Below are 18,868 nucleotides of genomic sequence, written 5' to 3'. Positions count from 1 at the left end.
AGTTACCAGAACCCCAACTAGGTGCAAACCTATTTCTTTCTGCCATCAAAGAAGGATGACTCACCTCTGATTAGTTTTTTAAAAATTTCAAAGCCTTTCTTCTCTCATAGAAAACCCAGTCCACCTTATGCAAGGTAGTGAGGTCAGCTGATTCTACCATGGTGCTAAGAAAATGGAACCTTAGGGAAGTTAAGTGAATTCCCAAGCAATGGCAGATGCCGGCTCTATACTGTCTCCTCATAAATATTAATTGTGTACTTCACAAGAGATTTACTGGCAGCTATGAGGAAACTTCTGATGGTAAATTACTGATTTATCTACATTTCCTTTCCAGTTCTCCGGTATTTTTTTTTTTTAACAGTGTTAAAAATATTCAAAAGCTCTCGATTTAGAATGATCAGGAGGTAAAGTTTTGTCTCTTAAATGGCAAAGTGGAAATTTCTGAAGACTAAAAGGTAGAGGTCAAATATTCTTTATGTAATAACTTCTTCATAGATTCTCCTGAGCTCATTGCATTTTTATTCTACTTAATTATCTCCTTCACCAGTGCTGTGCCTTGCATGCAGTAGGAAGTCAATAAAGTCTCTGTTAGAATTCTATGTATAATTTTATTGCGAATGTTTGTATAAAATCATCTCAGAAATTGGACCCTTGCCGATAATACTCAGGTCAGATCGATTCCTCACCAACCAATTCTGTATTGCTGTTGTGATTATTTTTTAAAAAATCAAATTATGTGAAAGTTAATGTGTTTACCAAAATGAAAGGATCTGAAAAACATATTTTCCTTTATTTTTGAGGGATTTCAATTACAGCAGAAAAAATTTCTGGCTTATTATTTTCTCAGCAGTGCCTTGTCTAAGATGTATACTTCTCTTCCTTCCTCACTCAGCTACTCTGGTCAAACCTGAAGACTGTTGAGTTTCAAAAAAAAAAAAAAAAAAAACCCCTCTTTTTCACTTTGTGTCCCTCCAAAAATCTCACTTCACTATTGCACAATCTTCCACGTCCATATTTTACGTTCTCTCAGAGTCTCTCTTATATTTAATGCACACCTGCAGAAAGTGGAATTTCCTTTGGTGAATGCTTATTATGTTTTAACAACCATTTTATGTGCTGAGAATTGGTCTTCTGCCAGCAACCTCAGCACGCCTGGGACGTATTTTCAGATTTTCAAGAAATGAATTCTTGTTTCCAAGCTAAGGGTAATGGGCTTCTTTATTCAGAGTGGTGGGTTACCACAGGCTGGGTATGAACTTTGGTCTTTCCAGTAACTGCGAAAGAATGTGGCTAGTATTCAAAGGCTTTACTTTCATGCTCAAGTAATTATACGGGAAGATGTGCCATGTGGGGCCTGAATGAAACACGTTTGTAACAGGAAGTTAAATGAGATGCTTCTTGCTGTTTTCCTTTTATCAGAGGCCTCAGAGCTAAGAACAGTGGGTGGCAAGTACCCTACATTCTGAAGAGGGGGCTCAATCATACTTAGAAGATGACGAGTGGACAGCTGTGTAATGACCTTCTCTTTCCACTGGGGAGAGAACAGAATTGCTTCCCAGTAGTTGGCAGGGATGTTTGCCAGGAAAGAGGATTGTCATTTCGATTCTCCCCCTTGTGCCATATACATAAACATACGGAAAGGTGAAGTCTTGAGCCATCAAAGGACTACCCCTGAAAGGGAACAAAGCATGGAGAGAAAGTTCTTGGAGAACTTGACGTGTGCCTCCCCTACTTTGGAGTTTGAGAGATTGTATCTGGTTCTCACCTGGAAGCTCCAAAGGCGAGAAGCTGGCGGACATTGCCTCTGAAGACAACATAAAGACAGGGCCACCTCCACTTCCAGATTCAGCAGAGAAGAGTGCTGAGTATTTTGCTGAGAGCCAGAACAAGCACGAAGAAGGGTCAGGGTTTCCATCATGTGAAGGGTCCCACGGCAGAAGGCTGCATCATACCAGGAAGGACCCAGGAGAGACAGCAGCCCTGGGAGCAGGACTGAGGGTGCTTTTAAGTGTCCAGGCAAAGACTGCAGAAGCCAGGAAAGGAACTAATTTGGGGGCACGGTCCTTGGAGGGAAGGGGCTAAAAGGTCTTCAGAAGTGCCCCATGAATAAAAGAACCAGCATTAGAAGAGAGGACTCTCTGGTGACAGATTAACTCTGTAAGAGTCAAGAAAGCCTTTTTACCCATTATTCTTCCCTCTTCTGCCACCCCTCCTCCCTGGCACCAGGGGCAGCACAGTGAGAGGGAAGAAGGAAAGAGAAAAATGAGGGAGTGGTGACCATGCAGAGCCCGCTCCTGCCCTTCTGTGGGCTTTTGAGCCGGAGTTAAGCTCAGGTCAGAGTTGCCAGAAAAATTTTAAATCAGTTGACAGATTGAAACTTGATATTAGACAAGACTAGACTTTTTTTTAATACCTAAAGATAATACTGTTTGTTATTATCTGAAAAGCACCAGGGAAGCTATGAAATTTGTCCAAGAAATTGACCAGTAAGAAGAAAAGACACACATGAGAAAGAATATTTTGTTTTTCTTTTCATGGTCTACTGATGCCCAGTTTATTCAATTAAGAAAAATGTTGTATGTTCTATAGATACATTTTTTGGCAAAAACTATATCAATTTATTTCGCTTCTGTTGAGAAGCCCACATGGCCAGAAACCCTTCAGCTTCAGCAGATGAAATTTATATAAACAAAAGAGATTCTAAAAGACTTGGATGAAAAGGGATTGTTGCCTAATTTAAATAATAAAAATTTAAATACCCATTTACAAGCTTTTCTAGCATTTTCTCTAGATGCTCATGAGTTCCTTTGGTTCAACAGTATTTCAAATAAAATGCTCTCTGAGACTGGAAATATAGCTTGGAGCAATTCACATAATGGGTCACGGCCTTGGTCCTTATTAGAATCTTACTTTACAAAACAATGCATATTGTTTGGAGTTAAGAAGTCTATTATCTTCCCTTGACTATGAATGCAAAGGAGCTATTTATTTCAAGTGTTACCTTAGATCATGTGCAGTGATTTCTTAATCTAGCTAAATTTTGGCTTGGCCATGTGCCTGAGTGTAGATAATACACATGGGCTCAGAGAAAATTTTACTGTGGTGAGTTAAATGATTTCTTGGGGATGAATAGTCCATTTCTTACATTTATAAAATAATTTTGATATCTTTGTTCAGGAATTCATTCTGAGATGGTCTAAAGCTCTAGCCTATAGTGGCATAATGTATACTAGGCTTACCTGCAATAAATCAAACCCTCAAGCAACCTTAGGGCTTCTGTGAAACCAATAGACATGTCATGAAGTGCACACATTGAGAACGTTAGACTTACCCCATGCAATTGCCAAGAATTAGATAATTTTCTTCTCTAGAAAAGATTAGATTGGTGATCTCCAAATACAGGAAGAAACATGTAAGTGAAGGGTAGATGTTTTCTTCTTTCTTTCTTTTCATATCTCATATGTATAAAGCCAGATATTAAGTATAAAACATAGCATCTAAGATTTAGATTAGACAAAATAAAAAAAAAAAATTAAATCAGGATTGCTAAGAAAAAATATGGAGTTTCCTGGATTTGTTATACAGCAAAGGCAGTACGCTGGTTTTGATGTTGGAATACACGTCACCGATGGCAAATGATTGGGCTCTAGAGGTTCATCCAACACCCTTAACTACATTTCCCATGTTCTCATTTTCCACCAAACATTTCAGCTTGGGGTATAGAGCGATCTATGAAGTGCTGGCCTCCTCTTAACATTTCCTTGAACTATGGTTTTCCAAGAGCATCAAACAAATCTTTCGCTTTAATTTAAAGTAGAACCTAGGTTTAAATGTTTTCAAATGGAACTGCTTTTCCTAAAGAATATCATGATAACTTTGATATTCAACAATAAAATCAAGAGGCTTATTTAGAACCAGCTACTTAAAATCATCAAACATTTTACTCAGTTTCCGTTTGGGAACAAGGGGCCTATTTGCAAAAGGATTAGAAATAGGTATACCCTTTCGGAAAGTCTCCTGAGCCGACTCTTTTAGAAATTGTAAATGCACATATCGTTAATAGGGTATTTCTATTAAGTTGTGTGGTTAGTAGGTAAAAATACAACCCCTGTAACTCAAGCAATCATAACGAAATCTAATCTGTAATCCCAGTTAAGTGACTGAATGAAATAATACATGACGAGTTTATTATCATGAGAAATACAAAGCATAAAAAGGCAAGTTTCTGTCATTGTTGTGCTAGCAAATTCTTTAGGAAAAATCTGACCGCAGAACCAATGAATCTGTGAAAGGCAGTTATAGTTTCAATAGTAGCTCGTATATTTATATAATCTATTGGCATAAATCAAAATAAACATACTCATTTAAAAGCATTATTCATTTTGCAATTTCCTCATTATGATTTCCCTAGCACTATCTAATTATTTAATACATTATTTCAAAAGAGCATCTACCTCTTAAAAAGAGAATCTTAGGTTATTCCCCTTAGAAGACAAATTATAGAATTATTTTTTTCCAAAATATTTTCTGTAATCCAAGGCAAAGCGTTTCTTCCTTTGCATCATACTCTCTCCATTTCCTCCCACTAACAGTACAAAAAGCTCTCTTCTTTCTATTGGTACCTTGAAAGAATTTATAGACTATATAACTATGTCTTTCAGAGTCTCCTCTTTTCTACCCCATCAGTTTAGCTCTCTAAGGCTCTTCATATGTCATCCATCTGACTGCCAGTCCTTCTGGGTTATTGTCCTCCTTTGCATTTCCAGGGTTTTTGTTTTTGTTTGTTTGTTTGTTTGTTTTTACTATACGTGTTGGCCAAGTTGTTGGGAGCTGAGATGTGCATGCGGTCCTTTGTGCAATCAGTCCCAGCCCATCTCTCCTCTTATACCGAGGGCTTAAATCAGACACCATCTCAGATTAGAGGGTGTCTGCTAGGCTCCGCCCCTCCTCACAGCGGAGCAGGAGCAGGAGGAACCACTTGTATCACTGGGTTGGCTAAATGAGGCGGTGGGAGAACAGGCCAGAGAAGGAGCTGATCTCACGCTTTCTTTCACTGTAGCATTCTGCAAAGAACCTTTATTGCCTTCCGATGCCTCACCGAAAACCGAGCAGAAGGACAAATGCTGAGGAGATGGTGCGTCCTGGAGCTTTAGTTGTATCCTAAATCCAGGGCTTTCCTTAGGTTAATCAAGGGCTCTGGTCTGATTGTTATCAGATCAGCCTCAGTATAACATGGCCATGGTGTGATAAGGCAAAGATGCCATTATATATGTTTGAAGTAGTAAAGATCAGTACCTTGGGAATTATGGAACCCCTTACATGTGGCATCTGAAAACTGATACAAATTCTCTGAGCTCTGTCTGACCCTTGTGTAAGAAATTAATAGAACAGTCATAGCATTATGGTGTGCAAGTAAATGTTTAACAACAGGCTCTCTGAAAAAAATATGTATGCACATTTATATGTATATTAGTGTATTATAAATTTAACTGACACAAGAATGTGTAGCACACAGTCGACAAATAGTAATAAAATATGCAATATTCTTTATTGCAGACCTCATATAGTCAATTGACTCTCACAGAATGCTATAGCTGATTTTTGCTGAACTCTTTATTTGTATGTAGCCAAGGTATGGTGACAATTGATGACTGACTGTAGTTACAGAAATGTTGATTGATGTTGATGTTTTTATTTACATTAATGAGTAAAGCTTCAGTGAAAATGAAACAACGAAGATGCGTATCAGAACTTTTTTAGTGTGTCCATGATGTGAGTGACTTCTTTGCTCTAAATACTGGGAGAATAGTCCTCAATTTTTTGTGCTACTCATACTGTAATAGCTATAGATACTTACAAGTTTAATCTGCATTATTAACATTTTCTCCATTACTTCTCATGTCTAGACAATCAACAGAGGAATAAATCAAGCTCTGATTGGTAGTCACCTCTCTCAATTGAAAACTACCAACTTAATGTTACTGATTGCAGATTTGGAAAGAAGAGATACACAGTAGCATATCACCATATATTTTTCCTACCATACAGATAGAACAGGCATAAACAACCTTGAGAGCATAGATAATAGAAAAAATAAAGTACAATAATTAGGATGCAATGAGTCTTGAGTATTTGTTATTCTTATTTTTAATATGATTCATTTAATATGTAAGTTTACGTAATGTAATTTTAAATAATGGCTTTAACAACTGGCTCACAAAATTCCTGGAATGTTATCAGCTCTTGTAAGCCAGCACAAGTGGGCTCCAGAACACTACTCACCACAGCTCAGAAGTATTAAAACATTATAATGATGGAAAATGAGAGCTGGAATGAGTCTTATCCATTCTCTCGGGTAAGTGTGGCCTCGGGTGGGTCGTGATCTGTATAGGAGACTCTATCAGCGGAGCATGTTCTAATCTGGTTCCCAGATTCCTGGTGAAATAAATCACTGAGAAAGCATCTCCACCATAAGTTGGCCCTTTTTAAGGGGAAGCTTGGCAGAGGACTGAAAGCTCTTGATGACAACCAGACCGACTTCTGTGTTTGCCATACTCCATGTTGTGTACGCGTGTATAGGGGAAGCTGGGACTAAGATAAAGGATGTTGGGAAGTTGCAATTTACCTCCCAAGCCTCTAAAACCTAAGGCAATCCATAGCTTGAGAAATGTCTGAGCTCCCCTAGGAGGAAGATTTTTCTTTGTGCATTCAGAGGCAATCAGCTGAGAGTAAGCATGGGAATGGTAAAGCTTTAGGAGAGAAATGAAGTTTCAAAATTGTGATTACGTGGAATGGGAGGAAGAAAAGTTAAAATCATCAACTCCAGCTGGGACTAGAATCATAATAGCTAACTGTTCTAGTTAACATTTACTGATTCATTGCATATTTATAATATGCTAAACACTTTGCATGTATAATTTTATTTAAACTTCACGATAGCCATATAAAATAGATATTATTTTTCTTGCCATTTTTCAGATAGGGAAACTGGTTGAGAAATTTGCAAAGATAATACAGGTAGAAAAGGACAGAGCTGGAATTCATAGAAACCATAAACCTTTGAATTATGAGCATATGCAATTGTATGATTTTCTCCATCAGTTGCCCATATACTGGGACAAAGAAGAACAGTTTTACTGGTTAAAGAGAACAGAAAAGCAAGGGGGCATGGGAAGAGAGTTGTTCTCAGCTTTCTGGAATACTTATTTAAGACTAGAATGAAAAATGGGACCAATCGAACCATTTCTACCACTATTAAAACTCTGGGTCAAATACCACCATTGCCACCACCAAGAATAATGAAGTATTATGAATAACCAAAAGTTCGGCAGACACCAAGAATGAAGACTGTAATCATAGTTCCCTTACTTTAAGTTCTTGAAACTACTTTACTATTCTGTCTCTGTACAACATTATTTTTACCCAAAAACTAGTCTAAGAAAAACAGGCAAATGACCACCGGCCATCAGACTGTAGATAGGGATCAGTTAAGAAGCAGTGGTGGCATTTGTCCCTGGGTATGGGGTGATGTCTCAGAGAGCTGGGCTGCAACTGTCTGAAACTCCACCGTTAGTGAGAGTAGAAAGGAGACAGTGAGTGCACTGTCTGTTGGCCCAGGGTGGGTCCTGCCAGGCTCCGTCACATTGTTGTCCTGAGTTGATAGGTGGATTCAGTATTTTTTGAACTCCTTATACTTGCAGCCTGACCGCCTTCATGGTGGCAAAACTCCTGGCAACAATATTCTTTCTATTACACAAGTCACCTCTTAGCTTGTTTAATGCTTAAAAAAATAAAGTTTATTACAGCTATTACCGTGGTGATTTTAATGGCTAGACCCAAGCACAAGTCTGATGATAAGGATGAAGAAAAAAGGGACACACTTGCTAATATCACACACGGCAGTTTTAAAACATGGCCTCAAAATTATGAGGTGGGAGTCTATGTCATTTCCATGTGAATTGGTATACAGTTATAGCCCAGGTGGTGATCTCTGAGTCCAGGTCAAAAAAGGCTGTGCAGCTTCTACTTGGTCTTCTTGGAATTCTGTAGTACTCTCCCACTCAGAACCCAGTCTCCATGCTGTAAGAAGCTTAAAGCATATGGAGAATGACTTGTAGGTGCTCCATTCAATGGCTCTAATTGAGCTAGTCCTCAAGACATCTCAACCCAGGCATCAGACATGTGAGTGAAGAAGCCATCTTAGAAGTGGCTCACCTTTTGTCAGGTGTGTTTCCTTTCAGCCAGGAAAATCTTCCAGGATGAGTTCCCAGATTGTGAAACAGAAAAGCTGTCCCAACTGTGCCCTTTCATAATTCTCGACCCACAGAATCTGTGAGCATAATGAAACGGTCAATGTTTTATGTTACTAAATTAATAAAATTTTGTTGCACTGAAAAGATAACTGGAAAACACACCAAAGAATCAAATCTTCACATGTAAACATCAAAGCATGTCTAGCATGTTGCAAAAATCACTATCGCATCATTGCTATGCGCTTCCAGAGGCAAGAGTTGCCTTGGTTATCGGCTCCTAGAGAAGTGGAGGTTCTGTGAGTCAGAGTCCCAACTTATAAGAAAATTGTCACCACTGGCCCAACATTTCCAGTTAAAGTTGATAGATACGTCAGCACAACCAAGGGATAAGGATGGTTCCTACTATTATTATAATTCTTATAATAATGATATTATACATCTTTTTTCACTGTAGTGTGCTGATATGGGGCTATTTCTATATCTGATTCCACTTGCACTCGAGTCATTGATTGTTTGGGGTACATAGTCTTTTGGGGCTATTTCTATGTCTTCTTATTCTATCTCCGCTTGAGTCTTTCAGTGTTTGGGGAGCATAATGGCATCATATTTAGAACAATATCTACGTGCCCACTGGTGACATGAGGCCCAAGGATGGTCATACCCTGACCCAAAGCAAATATGAAGTCAAATAGCTCACATTCTTGGTTGCTCCTCAGAGGCCATCGGGAATACAATTTGTGAAACCCAAAGGAACTCTCCAGACCTGGGAAAGCTGAGGTTGAAAATTGTTCTGGGAGGTAGGATATTTCTATTTCTAGAACTTCTAAGACGTTATAGCCAGAGTGAGCTGTGTATTGAAACAATGTGCAAGGGAAGTCTAGATTCTGCAATTGCATCAATATCAAAGTTGTCTTTTTTACAGTTTCCCGTTGATATTTTATTGAATGGCTTCTGGGTGAAATTTCACTTTTTTTAAGATCCAAAAAACTAAGAAAGTGGTTGTTAATTTGGGCATTGTTATATGTAAGTAGTTTGTGTTCGTCTTTGGGTTAAGTAGGCCTTTTTGTTTAATCTGACAATGAGTTATTTCCTTCAATATTTGGTAGCTTATTTCCTAAGAATCATTCAGCAGTATTATTGGATAACATAATTGTTTTTATGTAATGTTGCTACAGTCTAATGCTGACATATCATTAATAATACAAGTAAATAAACAGTAAACAGTCTGATCTCAGTTCACATTTTTTGAAAGAAGACTTCTGTGAGTAAACAACACATAAAGTAAACATTTCCATTATCTACAATCAAAACATTTTCAGGAATTATAATTGCTTTACCATATAGAGTTCTTCCTACAATTACAGAAATCAAAATTTTCCATGTATTAAGTTAATTTAGGGAAAAGAAACCATTGCATCTTCTGGATGAATCCTCATGAACTGCAACTTTTTTTCTAAAAACAAAGATGGACCAGTGAAGTAGGCATAATTCTTGATTCCCTGTTTAGAGCCTGTTCAGGCTGGGTGACTGAGAAAATATTCCTCCTTCCATTGTGAGAGGTGGCCATGTATCGCACTTTGCTCTAAGTGGTTCAAATTTACATCTGTTCTCCTGACATAATTATTATTGGAACCCCATTCTACTCTCAAAAGTGTTCTGGTTCGATGATAAATTATAGGGTCGTTCCACTTACAAGTCTAGGGGAAAAGCCCTAGTTGGTACAGATTCCCTCTGTTCATATGAATCACTGGCCACAACATAGAATCCTGTGTCCAATTTCCTCTGTTATGTATAAAACAGAATCCATTAAATCTATATTCCCCTTGGTTTTCACTATAAAACCAAATTACCTGCAATTAAATCCCAGTTTGTTTCATTTGTATGGAATAAATACCTGTGACATTTACTGAACGTCTTTTGAGATTGGTTTAGATTTTGCAAACATGTTATTTGCAATCATTAAAGGCTTAATTTAAACATAGTACTCTAGAATGGACTAAATAATGTTTTCCACAAGAATTTCTTCATTTCAACCAGACTGAAAGGCCAAATGCAGTGTACAGGGAAGAATACAGACTCGGGATCTAGAGCTCTATGTTTAAGTCCATACTCTGTCCCCTGTATGTACAGGCGCAATACATTACGGTTTGTCCAAGATTGTCCCAATTTATATCTGCTCTCCAGTGCAGTTATTAAGAGCACCCCTTTCCGTTCTTTTTCCATTCTGGTTTAGAAGATAAACGATATGTTCATGCTACTTATAAGCCATGTAGAATCAGGCGAATATCTGACTTTTTGTGTCTCCATCCTTCGTTTGCCTAAAAGCACCCATCCCAGAGAGCTACTGAGAGGAGTAAATGAGAGTGCAAATGTGAAAGAGCTTTAACAACCCAATAACCGAGCAAGTGTAATGTATTAGATAAGCTTCCTATTTTTCATATTCTGTCCTACCAAGATCAAGGGTTTATGGACTTGCCCTGGCTGAGCCTGATTCTTGCTCTTGGGTGCAGTAGCAGCACGTTCTATCAAGCGCCCAGCCAGCTTAGTGAGAGAAACAGTGCCTCCTTTGTTTCGTTCTGGCGAGACGCTCTAGTACAACCTGCGTATACCACACTCCTGATTCCTAAACTTTCTGCATATTCTATCTGTCTTCTAGAATATCACCTTTTTGCTCTGTGTTCACATTCTTAGTTAAAGTTTGATCTCACATCACATCTTTTGAAAGAAGACTCCTGTGAGTACGTTGAATATTTGGGGGTACCAGCTAAAATTCTGGCCAATTAAATTTAGGTGCAAAAAACAATAGGTAGAACACAAGGTATAATGATCAATTTATCAATGTGGGAAAACACACGAGGCCACAATGCAGAGTTCTGATAAGCTGGATTAGCACTAGGATGGGTGGGGAATTCTATTTTCTACTCTAGATTTAGATCTTAAAACTCACATACTTAGGTGTGCCAAGGAAGGGAGAGAGGAAGAGGGAGAGAAGAGAGAAGGGAGGGTAACTTGGCCTTCAGAACAGACTCTGAGCTCACCGCTTAGAATATGACCTTGAGTCTTCTCACACTTGAAATTATGCGAGGATGACAAATTCTTTCATCCGACATCAATTACTCCCTTCTTTAAACACCAATTAATACTTAGAGGCAACGCTTAATAGCTTAATGAATTGTTCTCTGATGTTTTGTGTGGGTTAGTTTTTAAACTGGTGTTATCAATGTCTGACATCACCGATTGGTTCTTTACTTCTGTATCTCTGAGAGAATCTAGGATATACTGAACTCCTACTAGATAATCTATTAGTAGTTTTTGGCTGAATGATTGAGTTGCAAGTTTAAAAAAGAAATGTTTGGGGTAAAATGACCTTTTCTAATTTGATAACATCACATGGTAGGACTGTTCCCTAATGCTGAAAATATCTCTGCCACATTACTGCTGTAAAGCCCCCCAACTCCTCACAAAGAGGGAGAGATAACATTAGCCAACATTTCACCAACCCTTTTGCTCCTCAAAACATCAGAAGAGAAGAAGCATGGAGATTCATCCTAAATGCCTGGAGCAGAGACCAGCTGTTGGTCAACAAACTCATCTCCTCTTCCCCCTGTATCTGCAGCTAAACCTTATTTCCAGCCTGCCTTGCAGGTGTGTTCATGTATCTGGGTGTTAGGCAGCAGAATATTGGCAGATGTCATGTGGGCCAGTTCTTGGCCTGGCACAGAGAAATCTCCCACACACGATCTTTCAGATTCTTTCCATTTTGCCTGGTCGATATTGAAAAGCCCCACAGGGAAATGCAGAGAGCCCTGAATTGTAGGGCTTTTGTTGTGAGTCTGGTTCCCTAATAAGTGCTTGGAGGAGAAGTACCCAAGAGGGAGCACTAGCATTAGACTGAGAGAAAAATACACTTTTATTATCTTGATGATATTTGAGGTTTACTTATTATTATTACTGATGTTGTTGATGTTAGTGTATTAGTGCTTTTTGATCTTAGAATAATCAAGAGATTATATTATTAATGACAGTGATGGTAAGAATCATTTGATTGTAAGATTTATCTGGATTTCAGAGAGATTAAAAATATGCATCTAGAACAGAAAAAAATAGGATAATTTAGTGTTCCAATGTGGAATTTTCATACTGTTGCTTTGAAGAATAGAAAGTAGAAAAACTACTAGCTGATAATCAAAATATAAGCTCCTAGGGGACTTAAAATTTATCTGCTTCATTCACTCTTATATCTCTAATATTTAGAATGTCACCTGGCACATTGTAGAAACTCAGCAAAATTTTTCTAATGAGGGACTGAGGTCCACATCAGTGGACATCAGTGGTTCTTAAATGTGATGCCCACATTTAAGAACCAAAATGCAACTTATTAATTTGTGATGAATATTTGAATATGCTGCCTACAGCATTGAGGTCTGAGTGAGGCATAAATTCTCAATCTGCAGTTAAGCTTCATGGGAAAGTGAACAATAGCGAGAAGCATGGACTCAGAACCTAGAGTTGTTTTGATGAATTCTGTGTTTAATGGCCTCATGGTATGATGCATGTTAGCAGGGCTTCTGAAATGTGTGGGAGGCGAGTACGTGGAGGCAGAGAGCTCACCTTATTATTCAGACTCCTGAAGAGGTGCTGCAAGACTTGAAAAGCTGAGTTTATTCATTTATTTGAATTATGGTCTTCAGTGTTAAAAAATCTATAAAGCTGTTTGTTCTATTTGGTTCTAAATAATTGCAAGTGGATGCTGAGTTCCTGATGATTAACTTTTAGGTTTCTGTGAAGATGTCTCTGTGATTAGGTGAGGAACACAAACCATGTCAAGAGCTTGTCCTGCTCAGCCATGCCTTGGACATGGCTGGGACTGTGTTGAACCCCTTGCATCAGGACATTAAGCTGGGACTGTGTTGAACCCCTTGCTGGATCCCTGCTGCCTAGTATAGCACCTTGCACAGAGCTGGTTGGTATTCATTGCATATTTCATGAATAAGTTGTAACTGTTATTTAAAATGGCTGAATAGACAATTCAAAGCTGAAAACTGTATTAATTTCTATCTGGAGTTGGAAAATAATATTAACCCCATTTTTCGAGAGTTTATTATGAGTCAGACACTTAACATGTATTACTTTGTCTAATGCAAAAGAAAGCACTAACATATCTCTATAATAGACGAAGTTGAAACTCAGAAAGACAAGCCATTTCCATAAAGTCACAAAGTGACAGAATTTAGGTATAAACTTAGGTTGGATCCCAGAATAAGCATTTTTAACCACCATGCCTAGTGCACTTTGAGCAATGGGATAGCATCAAAGTTCTGATATGACAGCTCCAATTGTGGACACTCCTACCTTCTTGGTAGAGGGGGTTTGACCTCAAACCAGTGAGTAAATAATATTTTTTGAGAAAAAATAATTCCAGTTGAGCTGTACTATTTCAGGTACCAGAGTCATCTGTGATTCCAGGTGTGAGAGAGCACGGAGAGATCAACCAAATGCCATCTATTACTTCCGCTGCTGAAGGACCTCGGTTAATTCTAGATACCAGTTTATGTAGCATTATGCGCTGCTCAAAGTGATTAAAACATTTGCAAGGACATACACTCCTTAGAGGTGCTAGAGGTACATGTTTCTGGGAAAGGAAAAGATTGCAAAGTCATCGTCCTTTAAATTATAACAAATCACTTGTAGATTTCCTTTTAATCTGAATGAAAAATCAACACATTTTTACCTTCTGGAAAAATAGAACTAGGACTTATGTTTCAAAATAAACAACTCTGATCTATTCTATGCACCGTTTATCTTGATTCGGACTCTTGCAATTTGTTTTTCCTCCAGGAAGTTGGAGTGGCAATGGGTATGTCACCCCCATTCTCCCTTCCATGTGTTCTCACCCAATGTTACACTTATCCACAGCATCATGCTAGTCCCAGATTGAAATGATTTTATGTGTTGTAATAAAATATTTCATGTTTCAGATTGGCCAGCAAGCATATAATCTCTATTTTATTCGGTGCGAGGGACTCAACTTGGTGAGATCATTTTCAGAAAACTGATTATTTGTTAGGCATCAGTTTCTGTAACAGTAGAGTTTACACTGTTGTTTGCAGAAACCACGAGTGCGATGCTCATTATTCAAATGCTGGTCAGAAACCAGGAGAGTTTTGTAAATGTGGGGATTCTACCCAAAAATTTTCATGGAGGTACAAGACCAATTAGGGCCTCTGATTACTGTGCAGCAGTGGTCCCTGGGAAAACCCAGCTCAAGATAATGAAATGCTTCTACAATAATTTTTGGCCTAAACAATGAAGGCAACAAAATATAGCTACAAAATTGAAAGCCAGTGTCCTTAGCTAGTGTTATACCTTTATCTGTAATGATATACATTTGTTATTAACCTCTCTGATTGTTGAGGTGGTGTTCAGAAGTAACAAGTATCTAACATGAAATATTGAGATAATAATGGACATAGATTTGAAACTACAATCTCAACCTGGGCATGCAAGATTTGTTACATTTTTTTTATTGTGAAATAAAGTCTACCCTGAGCCCCAATTTTGTCAGGCTGGTGAGAATCTGCCCATCAGTAGGAAGATTCTATTTTATCAGAAAACAACCACATGACAATGGTAACACCAAGAATAACCAAAAACCCTATCTTCAAGTTGATCTCTCTGGTTTTTTGTAAAAATGCAACTCTCCAAGCTTTGAGGTCCTTAAAATTCACTGTCTATATGGCCTCCATGCCTCATTTGGACAAGGGAATGTTCTAATGCCTTCTCCTCTGATGTGCTCATTAGAAAGGACGTGTTCTATTTGCTTTCTGATCCTGATGTTCTTTTCTTCCTCTGTCAGGAGGTGGGTTTATTCTACAGCTAATTAAATCTAGCTTCCAGGCTCCTCACTTCCCAGAGGCCCTTCTGAGGCAAAGTGTTCACATGGTTATATATTTTTGCAAAATTTTCGAAACTAAAATATTTTAACCATGATCAGTGAAGACCACTGTCTCCACTCTGATTTTTTGTCATGTTAGGTGGCTTTGGTGTTTTCTGGCATTTTGGTCATCACACTAAATGGAAATTGAGTTAAGGAAATGTTTTGTTTGTTTAGATCATATTCAATGCCTTCTATGTATGATTATGTTATTGCTGGATACAGTGTAGTATAGGAATTGGCTTCCTGGATTCCTCCTATGACTCACTCGGTATTGTAAAGCATTGGTGTGAGAGCAGAGGTTGGTTGTGAAACAACCTAAGGCACTAGAAGTATGTGGGTAGTGGAGGAGAAATGAGGTTTGACAAGTTTGGAGCCAGAACCTAATCTTTGGGAAATTCCTTCCGTCATCAGATGTTTGGTGTTGGAGCATTTCCTCCTGACGCCTAGCCAGGACATTCTCTATAAGAAAATACACGTGTCGATGCATTACATGCAATTATAAATGTAACACACAATTTTCTTTTTAAAATGAAAATCATGAAAAACATTATTAGAATTTCTGAATTTGCAGAGCATAAACCTCTAATATAAACATGTTTTATGCATCTCAACATATTAGTTTGCATCTTGTCCTATCTGAAGCATATTGTCCTGAAATCGTCTGGAGGTTCCGTATGAACTGACATACAAATTACCACCGACACAACAAAGCATCCTGAAGAAACAGGTGGTCCACTGAGAGAACTCCTACACATATTAATTAATATGTTAATGTTTTTAATATTAAAAATGTTATTACACAACTGTGCATCTCACTACAACATGAGAGCAGACTAATAATAAATCTAAATAGTTTTGTGTGCTTTGACTTCAGATTAATTCTGTACATTGTTATTCAGAATTAATTGTGTATAAATTTAGATACCATGTGTTGGGAAAATTTCCTGAGGTGTACTAGAACCGATCTCCAAAGGAAGATAGGGCCGAGAGACTATAAAGAAAGGTGCGGACAACTCCAGAATTAAATAAAGAGTTTATTAAATGTATTTACAGACAGAAGCAGAGTCTTGGGCAGCAGCAAGAAAGTGGATTTCTGGGCCCCAAAGAGAAGGAGGTCTTGTATATAGAGCCTCCAGGAATGTAGGCGACTTGTAGCCAAAAGACATTTGCTTGTTAAGAGCTGTAGGTTCCAAAGCAGTAGACAATGTAGTTGTCTTACTTATATATGTCAGAACATTCCTTTCAGGTGATACAGGCTCAGCTCTCCTGGGGTGAGCTGGCAGTCATGGAGAGCAATTGATTCTTAAGGTGATGTTGCTCACATCAAGCACTAGAAACCATTTTGCCTAACGTATGGGAAGAGAATTATCTAGCGGAAGCCGAAAAGACAATGACAATTTTGGCAAAAAATAATTTGGCATGAAAAGACAAAATTTAGAACATCAAATGCCCTCATTGTAACTGAACCTAAAGATTTGTATGATCACCAGAGCATATGGGGATTTCAACAGCTTTACTGGGAAAATTCATTGATTTTGATAAGTCCCATGCTTGTCCTGATAAATTTGCTTTAGCACTGTTTAATAAAAGAAAGTTGTTTTTATCCCCAAATCATGATGCCAGTAATATTTACAGAGAATTAAACAGAATGTACAATAGATAGTAGAAATATTTTTAAGTAGATGTTATGAACAACAGTAGCAACAACAAAAAGAACAATGTTCAAACTATTATGAGATTGCAGCTAGTGAGTCCAAGATAGGACGCTATATGTATTGTACAATTTATAAAGTTTTTAATAAGGCAGACATAACCTCCTGAAAGTCAGGAGGACTCCACAGACAAGAAGATACTTGAATAACACATCAATCAAATACAAATGTACAAGACGTACATCTTAAAGAATAGACAAGGGAGAACATTCAGTTTTATTGTTAATGTTTAGTATTTTTAAGCATTCTAAAGAGTAATTATGCCTATTAAGTTTCTAAGTGAATAGGATTTGCCCTTCAGAGGATACTGTCAAAAGTGGTGCTCTTTAAATAATAAGTAATGAAATAATGGGAATTATTGAACAAATCACTATATTTGAATCCCTTTTGTATGAGCACATTAAAAAATGTCAAAATGAAAAAGTAAATGTGACTTAATTATCCCAAATCATTTGTCATAATTAAATAATGGGAAAATGTATAAAAGTTAATGTTAAATAAGTAAACCAGATACCAAATATTACTACTTTATTGTCAAGTCTACACCAAATGTGATTAGTTGGCCATTATTGCATGCTACCGTTCTCACTGAAACTCTATGAATAACTTTTAGTTTTTTTTGCCAGCCAAAAATTCTCTCTGTGTGAGAGGAAGTGATAAACAGAAGTAATGAATATGCCCCCAGATTGCTTAATAATCTAATTAATGAAGAGGAATGACTAATATGAACACATTGGAAATGGATTTAAATTTCTTGCTGTTTTGACAAGAAAAGGTGACTTTAGTGATCATATTATAAATGCATAATATAACACTACAATAAAGACACTTATGACAAACTGGTCAACGGGTGTCATCAATCGAAAGGGTATTTAAGGGGTCACAGCAAAAATAACTTGAAATGACCTGAATTCTTTCAGCTCATATCTAATAGAAACTCGATAGAGGTTTTCCTGAATTTGACAATCATTTTAAAAATTTACATATTATCAAAAGGAGTTGTAAAGCTGAAAGAAACTTGTCTAAACTTTAAATAAAGATAATAATATACTAAAATTCAATCTACCATGCTAGAATGACTTAATTATCTACTTTTTCTATTGAAAATACACAATTTTCATGAAGAAATCATTGAAGAGCATGCTGCTGAAAAATATAAGCAAAAGCAGTATCATATGTGTGTGTAGGGCAGTTCACCAATAAAAATAGTGTATTTATGGATTTCTGGTATTTTCTGTTTTTTAATACCTTTAAAATTTGTAATTTATTGTGACTTTTCCTAAATTTATTTTTTATCTAATTTTGTATTCATAATTTTTCATTTTTAAAAAGAAGACTCCTCAGATTGTACATGCTTCAGATCCATGAAACCTTTTATCCATCCCTCTTATCTTAAACTTCATTCTCGTCTGGGAAGATCTCTTTTCCCACTCCTCAGACCTCTCTTCCTTCTTACCTGGCACCAGTTGTGGTTTATACTTTAGCCAAGAAGGTCAGAAGGCAACTTTTGCTTTAGGAGCAATCACATGTTTCTTCCCTACAGCCCTGAAGCCCAACAGAGAGGTAAGATGTGAATGAGGGAGGTGAGGAAAATATTGAGAGACCAAAACAACAACTATACCTCCATCTAGAATCCTGCCACACTTTAATTGCTAATCAGCACACCTGCCCCTTGCTGTGCCAACCCCCCTCTCTTGTCATTCCCCACTGCAGTCAGAATAATCTCAAAAGCAAAAATTAAAGCAACAAATGAGTGTCGTTTAATCATGTGACTCTCACTAATTTATTTATTGGGAATTTGCTCTGGACTGAACAACTATGCACTGCCACAGGTGGAGTTTTTAAAGGGTCTTGGGCTTTAAAGAAGGACCTTAGGCTGTGTGTGGAGGTTGGAGGTCAGGAGTCAGGACAGACCCCTGGACAGCTTTGTTGTTTACTACTTTGTATGCTGGACTTTAGCGTAAGGT

Source organism: Pteropus medius, unplaced genomic scaffold (genome assembly GCF_902729225.1).
Source record: "Pteropus medius unplaced genomic scaffold, Ma_sr-lr_union100, whole genome shotgun sequence".
In the NCBI taxonomy this organism is placed as follows: Eukaryota; Metazoa; Chordata; class Mammalia; order Chiroptera; family Pteropodidae; genus Pteropus; species Pteropus medius.
This window is presented reverse-complemented; position numbering follows the sequence as displayed.